Source organism: Abramis brama, assembly GCF_963993115.1.
Source record: "Abramis brama genome assembly, chromosome: 13".
NCBI classification, from domain to species: Eukaryota; Metazoa; Chordata; class Actinopteri; order Cypriniformes; family Leuciscidae; genus Abramis; species Abramis brama.
The window spans coordinates 1,509,708-1,532,755 of NC_139975.1; the positions used below are offsets into that span (position 1 = coordinate 1,509,708).

General features: G+C 36.4%; 1 protein-coding gene across 2 annotated transcripts in view; it reads left to right on the plus strand.

Annotated features, from left to right (window-relative positions):
- Positions 1-23,048, plus strand: part of LOC311094852 (uncharacterized protein) — a 63,905-nt gene that overhangs the window by 35,175 nt on the left and 5,682 nt on the right. Inside the window, exon 2 of one of the 2 annotated variants that reach the window (XM_084133032.1) lies at positions 20,943-21,002. The gene's annotated coding sequence lies outside the window, so the exon portion shown is untranslated. Of the gene's footprint in view, positions 1-20,762; positions 21,003-23,048 lie in introns of those variants that run through there. The other variant, XM_084133031.1, reaches the window with a different exon arrangement.

A 23,048-nucleotide genomic window follows, 5' to 3' on the forward strand; every position in this document is an offset into this window, starting at 1 on the left:
TGTGTGTTTTAGGTGTGTTGGTGCGTTAAGAGTTTAGGAAATTTGTTAAATGTATTGAAAAAACTGTCATAGCGATTGTAAAAAACTGTAATTGAATTTCTGCAGCAAAAGACCTAAACCCAACAAACAAACATGTAGAGAGGATTCAAAAGACACTGCAGTGCAAAACACAATCTATGATCAATACAGTATACTGTGTGTTGTATAAGGGCAGACCTGACACACATAAAATACAGTTTTTTACAATCGCTATGACAATTTTTTCAATACATTTAACAAGTTTCCTAAACTCTTAACGCACCAACACACCTACAACACACAACTGGCAAAACGGTTAATTTCATGCTCAAAATCACACATTGTAAACTAAACTCCAAAACTCATTTTCAAAATACAATAATACACTAACACAATACACTATGTCTACCAAAACACTGCAAACATGTTTCAAAATCAAATAATTATTCAAAACACTAACACATGTTCTCGTCCAACAGGAAGATTTAGTCAATCATAACACAATGACAAAAAAAAAAAACACTATCATCAGCTGAAATTACAGAAACTGCATTATTTTACATGTGTCAGGTCTGCCCTTATACAACACACAGTATACTGTACTGATCATAGATTGTGTTTTGCAATGCAGTTTCTTTTGAAGTCTCTCTACATTTTTGTTTTGTTTGTAATGTAAATGCATGCATTTTTTTTTTTTTTTTTTGCAGCAGAAATTCAATACAACAAAATAAATGACCCTTCTTAGAGTAGCTTTATAGAATGTATGGTTTGTGAAAAAAGAAGACAGAGACAGAATTGCTGCAGTAACGGCTTTATTTGCTACAGGACATTTCTGCAAGATAACAAAAATATGCAATATAGCTGCCATTTACAGTATTACTGTATGTGAAAATACTAAATATACAACCAGAAAAGGCCATCTTCTAATCTGCCCGGTCTTCTGCATTTGTCCACGTTCTCATCCACATCACACCTGATATCTTCCCTGGCAAGGCATCTTGGGAAGAATCTTTTACAGTAACATGCCTTATCCACCCCTGGTAGTGTTCAGCTGTGATGTCTTGGTATACAGCATCTTTTGCATACAGGAGGGACATTTGGTCCTGTGGACTATGGTCAAAAACCTTTCATCTCCAGGCTGAGAAAACTCCTCAATGGGGTTGAGGAAAGGGAAGTAAGGGGCAAGGAGAATAGACATCATCCTCTGATGGGCGTCAAACCAGGCTGTGACTGCACGGGAATGGTGGAATGCCACATTGTCCCATATTTGCATAACTTCATCAGCTGTTTCTCACTAGCAATGGAATAATGTGAAAATACAAAATATACGAACAGAAAAAGCACCAGAAGAATTAAAAAAAAAAATTTTTTTTAAAAAGAGTCATCTTCTAATTATCTATTTGCATAATTCAATCAGCTGTTTCTCAGTAAGAATAGAATAAAATACAGGGGATATATTTGTGTTTCAGTTCACAGTATAAACAGCTGTTCACCTTGACTTTACTGTAAGGTTAGGTTTAGAACATGTGTTATCTGTTCTGACATACAGTGTTAAAGCATTGGTAAAAGATTCTTGCACTAACTAACATTATTTCTTGCAGAAATGTCCTGTTGCAAATAAAGCCGTTACTGCAGCAATTCTGTCTCTGTCTTCGTTTTTTATAAACCATACATTCTATAAAGCTACTCTAAGAAGGGGCATTTATTTTGTTGTATTGAATCTCTGCTGCTGCAAAAAAAAACAAAACAACAACAACAAAATGCATGCATTTACATTACAAACAAAACAAAAATGTAGAGAGACTTAAAAAAAAAAAGAAACTGCAGTGCAAAACACAATCTATGATCAGTACAGTATACTGTGTGTTGTATAAGGGCAGACCTGACACATATAAAATAATGCAGTTTCTGTAATTTCAGCTGATGATAGTGTTTTTTTTGTCATTGTGTTATGATTGACTAAATCTTCCTGTTGGAAGAGAACATGTGTTAGTGTTTTGAAAAATTATTTGATTTTGAAACATGTTTGCAGTGTTTTGGTAGACATAGTGTATTGTGTTAGTGTATTATTGTGTTTTGAAAATGAGTTTTGGAGTTTAGTTTACAATGTGTGATTTTGAGCATGAAATTAACCGTTTTGCCAGTTGTGTGTTTTAGGTGTGTTGGTGCGTTAAGAGTTTAGGAAATTTGTTAGATGTATTGAAAAAATTGTCATAGCGATTGTAAAAAACTGTATGCTGGATCCAGCTGCAGCTTTCTTTACTGAATGAGCACTGTGCCACTGTTCGTCCGACTGTTTGTATTTTCTTTTCTTTTTTATTCTAAACTGTTTTAATTATTCTTATTTCTTTTGATTATTTTAATTTCTTCTATGTAAAGCACTTTGAATTACCATTGTGTATGAAATGCGCTATATTAATAAACTTGTCTTGACAGCAGCCTAAAATACCTGTGTCTGTGTCATTAATGCAAATCAAAAACAACAAAAGACGTATAATAAACGTGTACATGTTAAATAAACCTTCTGTACCTGAAAAAACAGTTTATTTAATCTGTATCTAACGTACAGTATTTGTGCACCTGTCCATCCCGTCCCGTATTGCACCATGAGAAATCTGGGGCCGTATTCACAAAGAATTTTAAGGCTAAAAGTATTGCTCCTAACTGGCGAATTTAGGAGCAACTCCTAAAAATAATGGGCGCGTCACTCGTAACTTTAGGACTCCTCATTTTTTTTGACTAAGAGTAATTCATAATTCATAAAGCATTTTAGCCCTAAAAGTAGCACCTAAGCCTGGGACAGCTTAAAAGAAGTCGAGAGGACTCCTAACTCACTAAGACCTATTCACAAACCGCTTTTAGTGGCAGTTCACGTTGCCTGTCACCTGTCACTCATCATCGTAGGGGAGGGGTTTGGAATCATTCCCGCGTTACAATCATCAGCCAATCAAGGTGGTCACTCCAGTCAAGCTCGTGCATGAGTAATGACGTCATCCATAGCAACGAAGACTCACTCTTAGTTTAGGAGTTGTCATTTTTCTTTACTAAGAGTAGGTCTGAAAGGCGTTGTGAATAACTTTTAAGAGAAAACTCCTAGCTAAAATCTTTTAGTGCGATTTAGGAGTAGGGGAGCGCGGGGCACAACCTAACGCGGGGTTAGTTGTAACACGCTTGTTTTAAATACTTCCGCACATGTTTGGATAACGAAACTTTGTGTATTTACTAGTTGCCATATCAACACTATATAGAAAAAAAAATCCGCAAAAATTATTTATTTTTTGGAAGATATCCATAGACATTTATTAAACCATAGCAAAAGTAAATTTCTTACTTAAGATAATTTTTCATCTCTATTTTTTGTGTTTATTTAAAATAAGACAAATCTGATATTATTTTAATCTCCAAGATGTTATTTAACAGTTGAGATAGTTCTTTAATGCTTTGCTAACTAGCAGAAGACACTAGCAGGGTTTAAATCCCAGTTGTGCAGGCGGGGGCATGTTGTCACACTGCGTTACAATGAGCCCCTATTAGAAATATGCTATTATATTCTATACTTTTATTAATTTTATTGAGAAAACGTGAGAAAAACGTGAATAAAGACTGAGAGTCAATGTTCAGAAATTACTAATTATTTATTTGTTTTGAACTATGTTGTATAGCTGTGTTTTCATGTGTTCGTAGTCAAAACTCAAAAATAAGTTTCTATTTAATTATTAAAAATTGCCATTATTTTATATGAAAAAGTTTTTTAATTGTATTTTATTTAGAAAATATTTTGGTTTGTTTTGTATATTTTTTTTATTAGATCAGATAACATTTTAAGCAGTCATATGGCCATGTTACAATGTGCCCCTGCACATGTTACAATGTACCCCACCTATGGGGCATGTTGTCACATTTCACTTCCATTCTTTCGGGGTATATCAAGAAAAAAGTATATACTGTATTGATAAAACAAAAACACATAATTGTAGTAGACATGTGGGAAATGAATGTGGGAAAAAATAAATACTCTGAACCATAAGTAGATTTACACAAACTGAGAAAGTCAAAAAGCGTTAGGTTGTGCCCCGCTCTCCCCTACTCCTAGTGGTAAGATCAAATGCTTTGTGAATACGGCCCCTGGTCTCCCTACTTCAGACTTCCTACTGGCGGTGCGAATGCAACCAGGAAAACAGCCCTAGATATATAATTAGGCCCGTAATATATAATATATTATTATTATAGATATTTATACCATGGTCTGGGTGAATACTCGATTCTGATTGGCTGCAGGGTGTCCATTAAAAAGTGATAGAGGACACCTAGAAAGGAGTTCTGGTGAAACTGACTGTTTACCGTTCAAAATTAATAAATAAATGCGCTGGCTCCATCAGCTGTGAGTAACCATAGCAACATGCAGTCAAAGTATCTATAGAGAATGACAACCGACGTCACTGCGATGTCATTGCGCAATGTATTGTGGGGAGTATCCGCCATATTGTGAGGCCACAAACACAAGCCGGTAACCAAGCAACACTATATAGCAACACACATGGTTGTATGAATTATTTATTTGAGTATGCTTAAAAATAGTTTAAAACAAGGTGGATTGTACAGAGACAAACTCTTACCGGACGCCAAGAAATGCTATGTTGAAAAAATCAACTTTATTGGAAATGTCGATCCTTATGAAGTCCCAAAAGACCAGTGGATCCGCGACCCTGACGCCTTATCCCCCTTCACATTTCCTGATATATTTCCTTATTTTGTTAGTGGTGTCAGTGCCTATACCGCAGAGCAATTTCACAGATATAAGTCTCTGGAAGCCCACGTTCAGTTTACCAATGGTTGGGTCCATGACCTGGAGAGTTTTAAGCCTGTCAGCGGTGAAAACACTGTCGTCCGAACGAAGGTAAGTTACCAGCTTTCTTTCTTTTAGCATTTTTCTATAACCGGCAACGTTACAATGGTATTAGGCCTACAAGGTTGTTTATTTGTCATTATACAAGACAGGATTGTATACCGATAATTAAAAATAAATCAATAAATCAACGAATAAATAAATACATTTCAAAATTCAATAAATAAAAAACACTGTCGTCCGAACGAAAGTAACTTTACCGGCTTTCGTTCTTTTAGCATAGTTGTAGAATCATAGACTATTATTTGTCATTGTACAGCACAAGCTTGTATTACAATAAAAATAAATAAAGATAGCCTTAAACAACAGATAAAGTGTAATGTTAGAGAAGTTTGAAGGAGCTGGCGGCTGCTGCTTCTACAAGCGCGGTTGCAAAAGCAAACATAGCAGGTTTATGTAGAAAATACATTAACATTACAATATTCACTTTTTTTTGTCTTTGTTAAGGTCATGCACTCTCAGCGACTGAATGAACCGCCTTTAAAGCCATGGGTGATCATCAGCAGCAGTGGAGAGGTGGAGTGTGCACACTGCACATGTATGGCAGGAGTAGCGGAGACATGTACCCATGTAGGCGCTCTCTTATTTAAAGTGGAGGCCCACGGATTTTCCCACGGATTTGTGGGAAAAAAAACTGTCACCGATGTACCAGCATACTGGGTTTTTCCCAGCAATTTGAGCAAGATCACAGCTGAAGTGGGATACAATATTGCCTACACATCATCTGCTAGGCAAAAGAAAAAAAGCTTGACCAGCGCATAACTGCACCCTCCACTGCGCCAGGCATAAGGAGTCGTGCCAGAAAAAGGAAAATTCCCCTAGCCAAACTTGACGACACTGCTGCAGCATAGTAAGGCTGTTGGTTTGTCAGGGATGGATAACTATTACACACTGTACACAGACACAGTACAGCCCTCTGCAGTGCCCGAGTCCCTTGCAACATCTCTGTGTGATAAAAGAATAGATTCCCATGACCTTTCAGCTATCCGACTACACTGTGAGAAATACAGAGATGCTGCAAATGTGACTGATGAGCGGGCATCATCTACTGAGATGTGCACAAGACAACAGCATAAATCTTCTGCTTGGTATGCAAGTCGGACTGGAAGAATTACTGCCTCAAACATGCATGCAGTCTTTGCCACCAGTATGGAAAGCCAGCCCTGACTGTTATTAAAAAGGTGTGCAACCCACAACACACAGTGTCCACCGTACAAACCAGATGGGGTATAGAGCATGAGATTGATGCTTAAAAGACCTTCCTTCACACCAGAGCCCCACATCACACTAACCTAAAAGTGGAAGAGTGTGGTTTTATAATTAACCACAGGTTTCCAGAAGTTGGAGCCTCTCCTGATGGACTTACAATGTGTGACTGCTGTGGGAAAGGCTGCCTTGAAGTTAAGTGTCCCTTCAAATATAGATCATGCAGCATCCAACAGGCCTTAGAAACAAAGGACAAAGACTTCTGTCTCGAGTTGTCCAATGAAAAGCTTCTACTTAAGAAAACACATAGTTATAACACACAGACACAGACGCAAATCTTTGTCACTGGATCCAACCACTGTGACCTTGCTGTTTGGACTCTGGAGGACTTTGTTGTAGTACGGGTCTTTCCAGACCAGGCATTCTGGGATCTACATCTACAGAAAGCACAAAAGTTATTTGAGAAAGAGCTTGTAGCCAAATATTACTCAAAGCATACACCACAGGCACTATAAGCTCACTTGCACAGCTATGTAGTCTGGGTCTTGCACTGTATATAATAGATATATATTAAGTTTGTTCTCAACATGATTGCACTGTATATAACAGATATATATTTGCAGTTTCTGAAGATGTTTACACAGACATGTTTACATTTATCGGTGGAAAAATTCAACTAAATTTCCACCCCCAAAAAACTCTTGTTGTTTTTGTACTTGCAAATTTCATTTTTATTAAACCAGTTTCTACAAATTCATATTGTGTCATCTGTTTTCAATAGAAGTATTTAAGTATACAAACACGTCATCAAAACTAATATGTCTACAACAGTAATATACATATTTACAACATTAAAATGAAACATGCACATTTTTCATTTTCATCTGGTTTTACAACCACACTGTACGGAAGAGGATTAGGGCCAAGCAATAATAAAAAAATAAAACCATCTCGAGATTAAAGTCATTATAATTTGATATTAAACTCGTTAAATTTCGAGAAAAAAAGTCAAAATACAATCTTGAGAATAAACTCATTCAATTTCGAGAATAAAGTCATTGTGTTTCGAGAAAAAAAGTCTAAATGAAATGTAGAGAATAACGCATTCGATCAGTGTGCATTGCATAGCCTACTGATATCAACCTCATCGAGGTTTCGTGGTTTCCCAGGATTACCATAAGACGCATTATTAATTGTTGTTGGTTGCGTACGCCTCCATCCACAGAATGTAACGACTGTAACCATCTATACAGCCATTATTGGCAATGCCATACGGTTTTAATTTATCATAGCTGTGCATATGCCAGAGTGCATTTGGGCCAGCGCAAGTGTAGCCTACTCTCCTTCGTCGAAATTCCACACCTTGAGGATCAACAAGTTTAATAATGCGTAGCCTATTATGGTATCCTGGGAAACCACGAAACCTCGATGAATTTCATGTTGGACAAAAGCGAGTACATCGCGCGAATTGGACTGATTTTTTCTTCTAAAAAGACCTAGCCGACCTAGACCTAAGAATGTTCTATTCTTTGTTACTGAAAGAAAGTCTAAAATTTAGCTTGACTAAGTGATCCAACTGTGCCATCCTCTATCAGTATGCAATAAACACTGATCGCATGCGTTATTCTCTACATTTCATTTCGACTTTTTTTCTCTAAACACACCGACTTTATTTCTCGCAATGTAATGTTTATTCTCACGATTATTTTGACTTTTTTTCTCAAAATTTAATGCGTTTTTTTTCTCTAAACACACCGACTTTATTTCTTGAAATGTAATGAGTTTATTCTCAATATTGTATTTCGACTTTTTTCTCGAAATTTAACGAGTTTTTTCTCAAAACACAACAACTTTATTCTCGAAATGTAATAGGTTTATTCTCAATATTGTATTTCGAATTTTTTCTCGAAATTTAACGAGTTTTTTCTCAAAACACAACAACTTTATTCTCGAAATTTAATGAGTTTATTCTCACGATTATTTAGACTTTTTTTCTCGAAATTTAACGATTTTTTTTCTCGAAACACAACGACTTTATTCTCGAAATTTAATGAGTTTATTCTCAAGATTGTATTTCGACTTTTTTCTCGAAATTTAACGAGTTTTTTCTCGAAACACAACAACTTTATTCTCAAAATGTAATGAGTTTATTCTCAATATTGTATTTCAACTTTTTTCTCGAAATTTGACAAGTTTTTTCTCAAAACACAACGACTTTATTCTCGAAATTTAATGAATTTATTCTCACGATTATTTAGACTTTTTTTCTCGAAATTTAACGATTTTTTTTCTCGAAACACAACGACTTTATTCTCGAAATTTAATGAGTTTATTCTCACGATTGTATTTCGACTTTTTTCTCGAAATTTAACGAGTTTTTTCTCGAAACACAACGACTTTATTCTCGAAATGTAATGAGTTTATTCTCAATATTGTATTTCGACTTTTTTCTCGAAATATAACGAGTTTAATCTCGCATTATAATGACTTTAATCTCAAGATGGTTTTATTTTTTTATTATTGCCTGTCCCTAATCCTCTTCCGCAACACTGGGACATGTTTAGAAGTATACAACAGACATTCACTATCTCTTCAAGAAGTGTCATCTCCTCCCCCTCACATGGCAGTAACAGACTAATTGTATTCTCTTATGTAACATTGTGTACTTGTTGTGCATACTGCCAATCACCCTTTCAACATGGATCCTCAGGTGTGCTATCGCTCGTGTGTTTTCAACATCCTTAGCGTCGAGTTGACATCTTCCTTTAGTGAACGCAGGAACTTTGACCTCTGCACACATCATCCCCACACTCTCCTTGATATCGATCAGCTAGCACGATCTCACAGATAACAGTTTGTTAAGAAGGCCTCAGTTCCCAGTTATGTGCTTGTCAGAGGCACGCCCACCCCATCCCTTGGAAATAATCCCTTGCCCATCCCTGCCACAGTCATCTGTTGTTGTTGTAATCGACGAGAATACCGGTCTGACTCGGTAGCACGCACTTCAGAGTGTCCCAGGTGCAGTGTTGGAGCCCAGTCAGGATTGGACTCATCCATTTCATAGAAGAAGACATCAATAAATAAATACAGAACAAAAAAAAATAAAAAACTACTGCAGTGAAACAACTTATTTTTAAACAACATAGAAAATACATTTTAAGATGCATATTAAAGAAATCACACCTTATTTAACATTCAAATCATAATAAGAAATTAAAATAGGAATGTTTACCAATACGTAATTAAAGAACACAAACAAATCTTGTCCCTAATGTCACTGTCACAACACAGTCACTCCTGTCACATTAAATATTATGATATAAAAATGTCATATTTGAGATAATATTGATTAATTATTTTTTTTTTAACTGTGTAGATAAAGGTAGTGGTATATACCCACTATTATGTGTTTGTAAAATCTCCTATGGTAAAGTAGTTTTTGTACAACTATATAAGTGCCTGGTTGTTATTCTGGATTTCCATTCACTACATTTGACCTAAACATTGCTTATATTTCTTATAGAAATTATAATACCATGTTAGATACAATCAGGGACATGTAATCAATAAGAAAATAGCCTACTATTTGTGTCAAACTAATTCATTAGAAAACCATTCCAACATATACAAATTTGTCTGTGACAGGGCCTGACAATTTAGGTGTAAAATGCTTTTAAAAATGTATTTTATTCAAAAATAAAAACATGCTAAGATGGCACAATATGCGTTTCCCATAGTTAAAGTGTATTCCATATGACTCAATGCTCAGATTAAAGAATAAGATATTTAGAAGTGGAATTGTATGTTGCTGGTAGAATGTCCCTAATACTTAACACTCACCTGAATAAAAATGTCTAGAACACACTTTTAACGATTTTGGGATGCTGGGAAACTTGATGTCTGTACGTCTTACGGCTGATATCCAAGACAGCCGGCGTCTCTTTGTCACATCAGACACATAGCTTCCTTGATTCTGCCTCCAGGAGGGAAAGCTAAAGAAAGACAATACGTTGTCTAATTTCTTACCTTGTCGGTCGTGTGAACGGACATTACATTGAAATGTCAATGTATACTTTATATATTAGCGGTCCAGATTCGCGTCTGACAGATTACTGCAACGGCCTCACAATATGGCGGCACTACCCATAAGCCACCGCGGCGCAAGAGCCGTGACGTCACGTCGCCAAGCCCTATACGGACTATAAATCGAGCGAACTATAATATCTCCGGTTGCTAAATTATCCGTCAGGCTAAAAAATGTAAATTTACAAATATGTTATAAGTGACCATGGTATAAGCGGGTTAATGCCCGATGAGGTGTCCATTGTCTGGTGTATATGGACTTCAGCGGAGGCAACCGTCCGATGCACACGCCTCGCCGTCGTCCATTAATACCTGACAATGGACACCTCGTCGGGCATTAACCCTTACATGTGTGTGTGTGTGTGTGTGTGTGTGTGTGTGTGCGTGTATTTATTTATTTCTTTGCACAAGTCATACATAAATGTTTATTCATTCATTCATCCCTAACGTGCATGATCGAGAAAAAAAAGGAACAGGAAAAAGAAAAATCTTATGGTACCTGTCGCTTATTTGTGCACATCAAAAGAAAAACAAACAAACAGCTGCTTTATGAATGGATCAACCCCAATCCTCACCCCGAACACCAAACATTTTCAGTAATAGCTATCTTTATACTTAATTATCATCATTTTAAGCGTGTTAGTCATCATTTTTCTTGTAACATTCCTGTATTTTTTCCTTATACAAATACTTAAATTTACAAACACTTTTGTAAATATATATATATTAATGGCTATGGCCATTAATTGGAAAAAAGTTAGAGGACGTCCATGTCCATTTGATACCTCCTGCTGCTGCTGGTCTACGCTGGCTGAGGGATCGCTGAATCGACGTGAGTGGCGTTACCTCCTGCCGTTGCTGAGCTAAGCCGGGTTGGAGGATCGCTGGACAGGCCTGAGTGGTGTTACCGGGCTGAGGGATCGTTAGACTGGCCGAACGTTATCTCCCCTCGTTGTTGAGGTAAGCCGGCTCGGGGGATCGCTTGTCAGGCGCTGCTCTTGCTAAGCTACATTTGACTGCCTGTTGGTGAAGGTTCGCTGGTTAAGGTGCATTGTTTTCTCCTGTGTTTTGATGTTTCGGAGTAAGCATCTGCCAAGGTGACTGCTTTAATTGTCTTATAAGTATACAAACTGATATATTAAAGTTTACTTTAAGGGAAAGATTTAGAGAAATAGGAGAAAAGCAAAAAACTTGTTACGATGTTGTTAAAGTACACCTTGTTGTTTGCTCTTGTTTATACTTTCCTGAGTGGGCCACAAGTTGAAGATGTATGTGTTTTTAGTCGCAATGATTTCTTTACTGTGTCAAATGGGCAGTTAAATGCTGATCTGACCACTGCTTCACTTTATAATGTGCTCATTTTAGATGGTATAAAATGTACTGTTGCTTTTGAATTATTGCTTCTGGACGCGTTTGCCTGTAGGGGCACTTATTGGCCCGCTGTACATCATGGCAAGGTATCTAGTGCTTCGAAATCTTTCTCTAAAATTTTAATCTTATTACTTTTTCTGGTATCTGGAAATGTGAGCACCAATCCAGGTCCAGAATTGCTTCCTGAAAGTCTACATCAGCTTCAAACCCCCTTAGAATTTAGTAACAGACATGGGCTTGGCTTTCTTCATATAAATGCTAGAAGTCTTGTTCCCAAATTAGATATATTTAAAACTTGGTTCATGATCTCTAAACCTGATGTTGTAGTAGTGTCTGAAACTTGGTTAAAATCTTCTGTCTCGGATAATGTTTTATTTATTGATGGTTATAGAATTTTTAGATCTGATCGTAAAAGTAGGGCTGGAGGTGTTGCAATTTATATTTCGGACAAATTTCAGTGCTCTGTTCAGCTTTCTAAATCAATTCCTAAGCAATTTGAACTTATAGCTGTGGAAATAAAAATTGGGAATATTCCACTTATTGTCATCGGTTGTTATAGGCCCCCCACTGCCATTAATGATAGTATCACTAGTCTGTCAGAGGTGATATCAAATTTTCAAATTAATCTTGTTAGGTGATTTGAACTGGGATTGGATGACTGAGAAGTCTGAGAACATAAAGCGGGTTTGTGATTCTTTAAATCTAAAACAACTTATAAATTGTGCTACCAGGATAAATCCTTCACAGCCAGGTAAAGATACACTCATTGATGTTATTTTAACAAATGCAGCACATAAATATGTTGCTGTTGGTGTTTTTCCAAACGATATGAGTGATCATTGTGCTATTGCATGTGTTAGGAGTACAAAATTACCCAAATCCGAAGGTCGGACTGTTCTCAGACGTTGTTTCAGGCATTTCTCGGAGCAAGCTTTCCTTCAAGATTTATCCAGAGTGAAATGGCTTCAAATAGAATTGATTCCTACTATTGAGGATGCTGTTGCTTTTTTTCAGCAACATTTTTTAAAGCTTGCAAATAAACATGCCCCTATTAGGAAGATTAGGATAAAAAACAGAGACAACCCTTGGTTTTCTAAAGATATAGCTGACCTAATTCATGCCAGAAATAATCAATGGTCAATAGCTAGAAAAACACAGAGTGCTAACGATTGGTGTCTTTTTAGAACTCTTAGAAATCAGTGTACAGCGCTCATTAGAAAATCTAAAGCTGAATATTATTTGGCACAAACGTCAATTAGTTTGCATGACGATTCGAAATTCTGGAAAACTATTAGAGCACTACAAAATAAGAAAGTTAACGGCTTCCCCCACCAGTTGAAAATAGGAAGTGCTGTGATAACAGAGCAGAGGGATATGCTAAATGCTTTTAATGAGCACTTTGAAAAGGCAGGACATATCTTTGAGAAAACTTTGGGTGAAACCTCTATTGTTCAACATAGTTCCCAGGTAGAAACAGGTGAAATTCCCCATGGCGAAACCAACATGCAGGAGTCTTGGAATAATCTATTCCTGGCGGAACCTAGATCCCAGTCACTACCAGGGGAAGTGGTTGCTGATATTGTTTCTTCTTCGATCCTTGAGTTTACGCCATTCTTGGAATCAAAAGTTTTACATGTTTTGCAGAACATTGATTCCAAGAAGGCAGCTGGGCCAGATGGACTTGATCCTGGTTTGTTAAAAATGGCAGCAGAAATTATAGTGAAGCCACTCACTTACATCTTTAACCTGTCCATTTGCACAGATACAGTGCCTATTTCGTGGAAGCAGGCTTACGTCACACCATTACTAAAATCTGGGGATCCATGTGATGCAAATAATTATAGACCTATCTCAAATCTTTCGGTTTTAGCTAAGGTTTTGGAGATTTTAGTGTCTGATCAATTAAAAACTTTTTTGGTTTCACAAAATATTCTTAACAACATGCAATCTGGTTTTAGATCTGGCCACAGCACAGTTTCTGCCTGCTTAAAAGTTATCGATGATATAAAAGCGGCAATTGATAAAAAGTTATTCTGTATGGCTGTGTTCATTGACCTTACAAAGGCATTTGACACAGTGGACCACTTCATGCTAATCAAAACCTTGTTGAATATTGGTGTTGGTCATAGAGCTGTAAATTGGTTTCACAGCTATCTCTCTGAACGAATGCAAATTGTAAGACATGGGAATGTAACATCTGATCCTGTCGTCCTAAAAAAGGGTGTCCCACAAGGATCAGTTTTAGGTCCTTTGCTTTTTATCATCTATATAAATAATGTTTGTAGTGAATTTAAATACTCACAGTATCATTTGTATGCCGATGACACAATTATGTATTCTTGTGCCTCTACACCTGAGACTGCCTGTGCGAATTTGCAGTCAGATTTCGCCTCATTACAATCCGCCTTGTTTGATTTGAAGCTACTTTTAAATGCAAAAAAGACGAAGGCAATGATTTTTGCCCCCGTAGGTACTAAAGTCCCAGTTCTTGCTATTAAGACACTCCAAGATGAAGCTATTGAACTTGATACTTACAAGTATTTGGGTATCTGGCTTGATAAAGGTTTTACCTTTAAAAAACATATTGAAGCTCTCGCTATGAAACTTAAATTCACTCTGGCATTCTTATATAGATTAAAATCTTGCTTTTTTAGGACTATAAGAAAAAGACTGGTTGCAGGATTATTCCTGTCTCAGATAGATTATGGGGATATCATCTATCAATTTGCTTGTCCATCTACTCTGTCAATTCTAGACCCTCTTTATCATGCGGCTCTCAGGTTCATAACAAATGCTGGCTATCAGACACATCATTGCATCTTATACAATATGGTAAATTGGCCGTCACTTAATTCGCGCAGGATGCGACATTGGTACATTTTTATTTATAAAGCGATTTTAGGTATCTTGCCGTCTTATATTTGTTTAAAATTTGTTCGTACCCAAAGTACATATCAATTAAGATCTAGTGATGTACTACTTTTTAAGGTACCAAGAATGAGGACAGAAGCAGGAAAGAGGGGTCTGTCTTACTATGGTCCTTCGTCCTGGAATGAACTCCAGTCTAGACTAAAGATTGGTGCGCTAATTTCTTTAGCTGCTTTTAAAAAAATTATTTCTGATATGCGGACGGACATGTGCAATTGCTTTAATTAATGATGGGTGGATATTGACCTCTAGCCCCTATTTAGTTTGTTTATATATTTTAAACTCATTGCATCTTCACATGCAAATATTTTGTACATTTTGTGTACATCTGCTTTGTATTTTATATTGTAATTTATTGTCTTGCAACCTATGATTGAACGTGCTATACAGGACTCCCTTGTAAAAGAGACTGTGTCTCAATGGGACTTTTCCTGTTTAAATAAAGGTTATATGTATATATGTGCATGCGCAACAGATACGCAAACACACACTAACGCAGCGCACAGAGAAGGCTGGAAGAGCTTGGCTTGAGGTCATGGAAATATGGACATGGTTATAATGCAGCCTTTCACTGTGGAAATTGTACAGGAGGACCAGCTTTTCTCACGCACACACACACGTACACAAATGCACATTCATGCATTTAAAGTTCAGAATGTCCAAACATGGACACACATCCGCAGGAAAGATGGAATGCTCTCACACAGATTGACTGTTGTACTCTATGATGAGAATCAGGGAGTTTAAAAAAATTAACCCTACAGACAAAACTGACAAACACACACAGACATAGTCACAAAGAGACTCATAATCAACCGGTAAGCATTTTCATGACTTCAACTGTCTCTGCTGAAAGGGATGGTTAATCTAAAAATGTCATTCCAAATCCGCATGCTGTAATTTTATTCTGTGGAGCACAAAAGAACACTTGTTTAAAAGAACCTTCACGCATCTCTTTCCCATAAAACAACATTCATTAATGACCTCTACAGTCAAGCTTTAAAAAAAGAAAAGTGGAATAATATAATATAATATAATATAATATAATATAATATAATATAATATAATGTATCAGGGATAAAGAGATTTTCTTACTTCCCTAATAAATAAATCTTCTTGTTTTTCTTTAGTGTTTATTATAGTATATCTCGCGTAGTAGCAGGGTCCGCTTTCTGGATCGCTGGCGCCATTTGATTATTATTCCTAATAAATACATAAATAACTATATAAAGAGATAAACATATAACATAGTATACTAAAATAAAATATTTTTCTCAATTTTTACATTTATATTACCTTTGCCACCATTTAAGGCTCACTTAAAGTTAATCTTAAAAAAACAAAAACAATTAAATAACACAGTTAAAAGTAACTTTATCAAATCTCAAAATCAATCTTCAGTTTTTTATTCATTGCAATGTTGTGATGCACTTGGAACCATCGTTTCCATTATTGATTTATTCATATACATTTCATTTTAATGATGATTTAAATGTATTGACATCAAACTTAATGTAACGCATCTAGCAGTGCCATATTTGATTTGAAAGTAAATAATCACAACATTTTCATTTTTGGGCGAACTACCACTTTAATTCTGACAGAGAGTGTTGAAATAAATAAATAAAGTAAAAATATAGCTTGACCAGTTTCAGATTGACCACATGTACCTTTGATAAAGCTTTTACAGTCAGATCAACCACAGTTCACACACCCCAGCAAACATTACCCAACACACCCACATTACCCAGTCACTAAATATTTGAAGCCAGGAAACCGTGAGAGAGCGAGAAAGATCGCCCAGATGGTCCTGTGTACTGTGGCCGCTGGACAGTGATCTGACGTGAGGGGTAGAACCTGAAACCCATGCAAATGTGATGACTCCTGAATGACTCAATATAAGTGAAAAAAAAACCTCTTTCACATGCCTTGGCGGTTTTGAAAAATGGGAAGAAAGGATTTAGGAGCAATTCCTCGTCTTTGAAAGTGTGTGTGTGTGTGTGTGTGTGTGTGTGTGTGTGTGTGTGTGTGTGTGTGTGTGTGTGTGTGTGTGTGTGTGTGTGAGAGTAATTGTGACAGGCTGTCCCGAGCAAATGAAACCAAACCGAGACTCCCTAAGTAACTAATGATCTTTGCGAAGGAGGTGAATCAATCAAAACTAACTTTATCTGGACAATAACTTTATTCTAGAGCTGCTGTAAAGCCTAAACACTCTCTGTTAATCTCCTGTTATCACTGTAAAGCTGCTGAGAAACATCTATATTGTTAAAGTGCTGTGTAAATGAAGGAGACTTGACACACACACACACACACACAGAGAGAGAGAGAGAGAGAGAGAGAGAGAGAGAGAGAGAGAGAGAGAGAGAGAGAGAGAGAGAGAGAGAGAGAGAGAGAGAGAGAGAGATGTGCGCCAAATAAATCTGACCAGTAGTTTTTTCTACTTATTAGAAAATAAGGACTTTTAGGCCTGTGAAGTTGATAAATGGCATATATCTCCAAAATGCTGCAGTAAATTTGTTTCAAATGAGGTGTGTATGCTGTATGGGACATCCCTTATAAGAGCTGGCCATTGATTTTTTTTCTACTTATTAGAAATGAGGTCTTTATGGGCCTCTCAATTAGAACAATGTGGCATTTTTTTCCAAAAAGCTGCAGTAAAATTGTTTGATATGAGGTTTGTATACTTTATGGGACGTCCCCTATAAAAACAGATCATTCATTTTTTCTACTTATTACAAATGAGATCTTTATGGGCCTCTGAAGTAGTAATATAAAGACATTTAAAGACAATAAAGACAGTGCGGTGAGTCTTGATCTAGGCGGCGCATGCATTACAATAGATGCCGAATGTAAACAACAACGGCAACTCATAAGGTCCAGAAATCCAAATCGGGCAGCGCTCAGGCAGAAAGAGCTGAAGATCTTCCAAACTGTAAATCATGCCCAGATTATTTGGAATCCCCAAACAAAACCAAAGGGGATTTTGGGAGGACACATTAATATAAGGAGTATTTTACCAAAAATAGATCAAATTAATAGACTGTTAACTGACTCTAACCTGGATTACTTGTGTGTGACTGAAAGTTGGCTGAATTCATCCACTCCTACCTAATCAACATACCTGGCTTCAAGTGTTACAGGAGAGATAGGGACCAAGGAAGGGGTGGGGGTGTGCTATTATACATTAAAGAAACATTTAAGTGTGAGAAAGTTAACATTGATGTGAAACTGGAATGCCTGGGGCTAAATGTAATTTTGTCTCCAACAATGAAATTTAAATTAATCGTCATTTATAATCCACCTTCACATGGAGCAAATTTAGATGATGATTTTAAGAGTCTTCTATTGAATATTGACAATCGTACTCAATGTATAATCATGGGTGATTTCAATATAAATTGGCAGGAGAAAAACAACAGCAGAACAAAGCTGAAATCTTTGATGGATAAGTTTAAATATAAGCAAATGATAAACAAACCTACTAGAATTCCCAGACACAGTGAAACATTGATTGATTTGATTTTTGTAAATAGACCAGAAAGAATAACTAAAACCTATAACCTGATCACAGGGCTTACCGATCATAACATGACATTAGTTGTCAGAAAGTTAACTAAAAAGCATCTCATTAATCATGACAGGAACAGGAATTCCTAAAGCAAAAATAAATTACTTTGAAAATGAGTTAAACCAAATTAATTGGAATAGTATTACTGCTGAGACTGATTTAAATTTGAGTGCATCCAAATTTGTTACTAAACTAAATGATGTAATAAATAAGTATACAAAAACCTGGACAAGAAAACCAAGAAAGTATTCTCTTCCGTGGTTCAACAGCGACATTTGGCGAATGGCTAAAAATCGTGACCTTGCACTTAAAAAGTCTTTAAAATCTAGGAATAATACTGACCATCTAATTTTCACTGGTCTCAGGAACAAAGTCACAAGTGAGCTGCGTAAAGCAAAAACAAAATATTTTATAAAAATGATAGAAGACGCAAATGGAAGCAGCTCCAAACTATGGCAACAAATTCTAATAGGAAAAATCATCAAATGACAGATTGCCTTAAAATTGATGATAATTACGTTAATGACAACCAGTCAATTGCTAACGAGTCAGTCTACGATCTAGCTAAACCTTTCAAGGGCAAATTACCTTTTGAGAACAAAGTTCAGTTTAGCAGTACAGATACTTTAAAAATCAGAGAAGTTTCGCATGACAAAGTAAGGAAAATTATTGTCAATATGAAAAATTCTACATCAAGAGATATACATAATCTTAATGTAGCTCTAATTAAAAAACATCTAAGCTCGATCCCATTACTTATCTTGTAAACTTGTCAATACAAACAAACACTTTCCCACAGAGCTGGAAGACTGCTGTAATCACTCCAATTCATAAGTCAGGCGATAAAGACCAAGCCTGCAACTACAGGCCTATTTCCATTCTCCCTGTCGTTTCCAAAGTACTGGAAAAAATTGTGGCGGAGCAATTAATAGAACATCTTGAAAATAACCAATTGTTGCATCCCCAGCAGTTTGGGTTCAGACAAAAACACAGCACAGAAACTGCCAACTGCTTCTTGTTGGAACAGATCAAAGGTTCACTGGACAAAGGGAATGTCGTAGGCGCTGTGTTTTTAGATCTGAAGAAGGCCTTCGACACAGTGGACCATTGTATCTTATTGCAGAAATTACAGCAATTTCAATTTTCAGCTGCAGCTCTGTTATGGTTTAAGTCCTACCTGGAGGGTAGAGAACAATGTGTGAAAGTAGGAACCGTTAAATCCAACCTGAGTCCAAATGACCAAATGAGTGCCTCAAGGGTCAGTTCTAGGACCGTTGTTGTTCTCAATATATATAAATGATCTCCCAGATTGCTGTCAGGGTGTAAACTGCCAGCTTTATGCTGACGACACAGTTATCCATGTGTCAGCAAAAACATCTGCACTGGATGGGCAGCAGTTAACACAGGCTTTACATAACATCTCAAGATGGCTTCAGCTGTCCCACTTATCTCTAAACGTACAGAAAACCTTCTCAATGTGTTTTTCTATCAACCGGAGGTCCCCTGACAGCATCTCTGAGGTTCAATTAGACCATGAACCCATTCAGGAGGTTCATGAAACGAAATACTTGGGCATAATCTTGGATAAACACCTGAAGTTTCAAAGTCAAGTAAACCATGTTTGCAGGAAAGTCAAATCAAATCTGAACTGTTTTTGTTTTATTAGAGGAGAGTTGTCACATCACGCGGCTTTATTGTTTATGCATGCAATGGTTTTTTCACATTTGTCATACTGTATTACAGCATGGTCACAAACATCAGCGTCCACTCTGAAACCAGTCACTTCCCTCTATAAACAGGCAATTAAGATATTTGACAAGAAACCTATGAGATGGCATCATTGTGATATCATACAAAAGCACAAGCTTTTTACTTTTGAAAATGTTGTAAATTTTAGTATTTTGAAATTGACTTTTAAATGTTTGAACAACGGTGTGTCACCACTGTTCTCTGGCCTCATGGAGAGGCGTCAGGGCTCTCTTAGACCTTCCACCAGAGCCTCAGTTAGTGGGGATTGTGTGCTCCCAAAGTTTAGAAAATCTTTTGGACAGTCTAGCTTCTCCTTCAGAGGGGCTGCACTGTGGAACTCTCCCCCCACTGGATTCAAACTGCAGAACAATATTAACATCTTTACCAGAGAGCTCAAACAGTGGCTTAAATCGGGCCAAAGCTGTTCCCATGTGTAAAATGTGCCTTGTCTTGTTTAACAATGTGTTTTTATCTGTTGTAAAAGCCCCTTATGGACAGGTGTTGGAAATTAGCACATGTGCTATAACACTTTAAACAATGCACCTGGTTCGTCCAATGTTATTGCTATGTCCATATTAAATAAATATAATTAAAAAAAAAATAATTGTGACATTGATTATATAGATAGACAGACAGACAGACAGACAGATAGATAGATAGATAGATAGATAGATAGATAGATAGATAGATAGATAGATAGATAGATAGATAGATAGATGAAATTACCATAATCATAGTAATATGTGCAAGTGTTTTTTTTGGGCGGCTGGCTTGACCGCAGTGACTTACAGATTTTATGGTAAACTCACCTCATACAGGGGTGTGTATCCCGTTCAGGAACAGGAACAGGAACATGACGTTTTTGGCTCATGATAAAGATTTTTTGAGTCCACGTCATGCAAACCATATTTGGCTCACGATACTTTCGGGAAACACACCCCTGAATAGTTTTGGTTCCCGTATTAGATCTAGCTCTATAAAACGTCCCAACAAAGTTTTGCCCAGCACAGACATCCTCCAACTCTCAGAGATATTCAGAGGACATCGAGACACACACTTGAGCTTGTAAGTTGTTAAGGAGTGTTTGCTGTAATTTAGTGAAATCGAGTGAAGGTTCGTGTTCTCAGACTGCAGGCGTTAGAAGACTGATTACTTCTCTGATACAGTAGACACGTAAGTACATTGTTCATGGATTTATCCACTATTAATAACATTAAATGTATAACATGAATGAAAGAAAAGCAACAAAACCTCAGTTAGCGATTGTTTGTTTCATGATCTCAGTGAAAGTCCTGAAGTCTGCCCTGATATATCTGCTCTGCCGACACTCTCAGGGTTTATTAGATGAACTTTCAGGACTTCATCTGGATTTTCTTAAATGTCAAACATCACAGTATATTCTTTATATCCACCGTTGCTGATTTGAATAGTTTTTTTTTGACTACTTGTTTATTCTCCTGTCTACTTTAACTCTTTATCTTGCTTCAAGTTCTTATCTGTATTTCTAACTAGTTAAATTTTTCTTAATTAGATAATTAACTTAATAAGATAATTAACCCTTGCAATGTGTAGTTTTTTAGGTATTTTATTATCTAAAATCAATATTTTTATTCATAAATATGTCCTCAATGGTGTACAGATACCTCTGCCAATGATCTGACTAATCCTCGTAAACGAAGAATTTATTATCTTTATATACATAGGACGGGTAGGTCCACGGAGGCTTCCATGTAGTTCCGCCATCTTGAAAAACTATAATAGCAGAGAGGGACAAAAAGTACTAGGCCAACGTGTTTCCACAACGCGTGTTCGTTCAGAGCCAGCGTCACGTGACTGAAACCAGCAGAAGCGGAGGAGCAGAGCAGTGAGAGGCGCTGGGCACGGCCCCGGCAAGTTTAAAAGCTGCACTGCAAGGTTATTTATAATGGAGGACCATACAAATGCTGAGTCACAGGATAAGGAGTCCTCGTCGTCGAAAAAGTCCAAAATAGACCGTAAATGGAAACGTGACCGGAGATTACAAAAAACAAGGGTTAATGTCGGATAGCTTTTTCCAGGTGGAAAGAGCTAATGCAGGAGAAAGCTGTCAAAAGAGACGCTGAAGTTTCCTGCTTTCTTCTCGACAGGTAAGTCAATGTTACGGTCTTGAAATAACAAACCAGTTCACCCGAAGGAAAACTCGATGAAGTGCTATTATAAGACATCCTGTCATAGCTTTTTGGTACATAACAGCTACCGTAGATGCAACGCGCATTTGAAAAAGTCAGGTGCTAGAGAGCACTATTCGTTTGAATGCAAAATACAATTTCACCACTAGATGGGAGAAACTCCTACACAATGTCCCTTTAAGCCCTGAAAGCATTAAAGACTCATAACTCCAAAACTATAGCAAGAAGGGTCAAAAAGTTAGTATTGTTTGATAGAACACATTTCAATCTGCTGATAAAAGACAATATATATATATATATATATATATATATATATATATATATATATACACTACAGGTCAAAAGTTTGGAGTTTGGACACATTACTATTTTTAATGTTTTTGAAAGAAGTTTCTTCTGCTCATCAAGCCTGCATTTATTTGATCAAAAATACAGAAAAAATTGTAATATTGATTGTAATATTAATATTGTGATATATTATTACAATTTAAAATAAAATCATTTTCAATTTATTATACTTTAAATGATCATTTATTTCTGTGATGCAAAGCTGAATTTTCAGGATCATTACTCCAGTCTATTGCATGATCCTTCAGAAATCACTCTAATATTCTGATTTATTATCAAAGTTCTAGTATTAACAGTTCTGCTGCTTAATATATTTGATGAATAAAAGGTTAAAAAGAACTGCATTTATTAAAAATAAAAAAATGTATTTTCTAATAATATAAATCTTCTTTACTATCACTTTTTATCAATTTAACACATCCTTGCTGAATAAAAGTATTGAAAAAATAGACTGACCAGTAGTGTATATTGTTGTTACAAAATATTTCTAATTTTAAAACATTTGCTTCTTTTTTTTCTTTTTTCTTTTTATTCATCAAAGTATCCTAAAAACGTATCACAGGTTATGAAAAAAATATTAAGCAGCAGAACTGTTTCCAACACTCATAATAAATCATCATATTAGAGTGATTTCTAAAGGATCATGTGATAGACTGGAGTAATGATCCTGAAAATTCAGCTTTGATCACAGAAATAACTGATA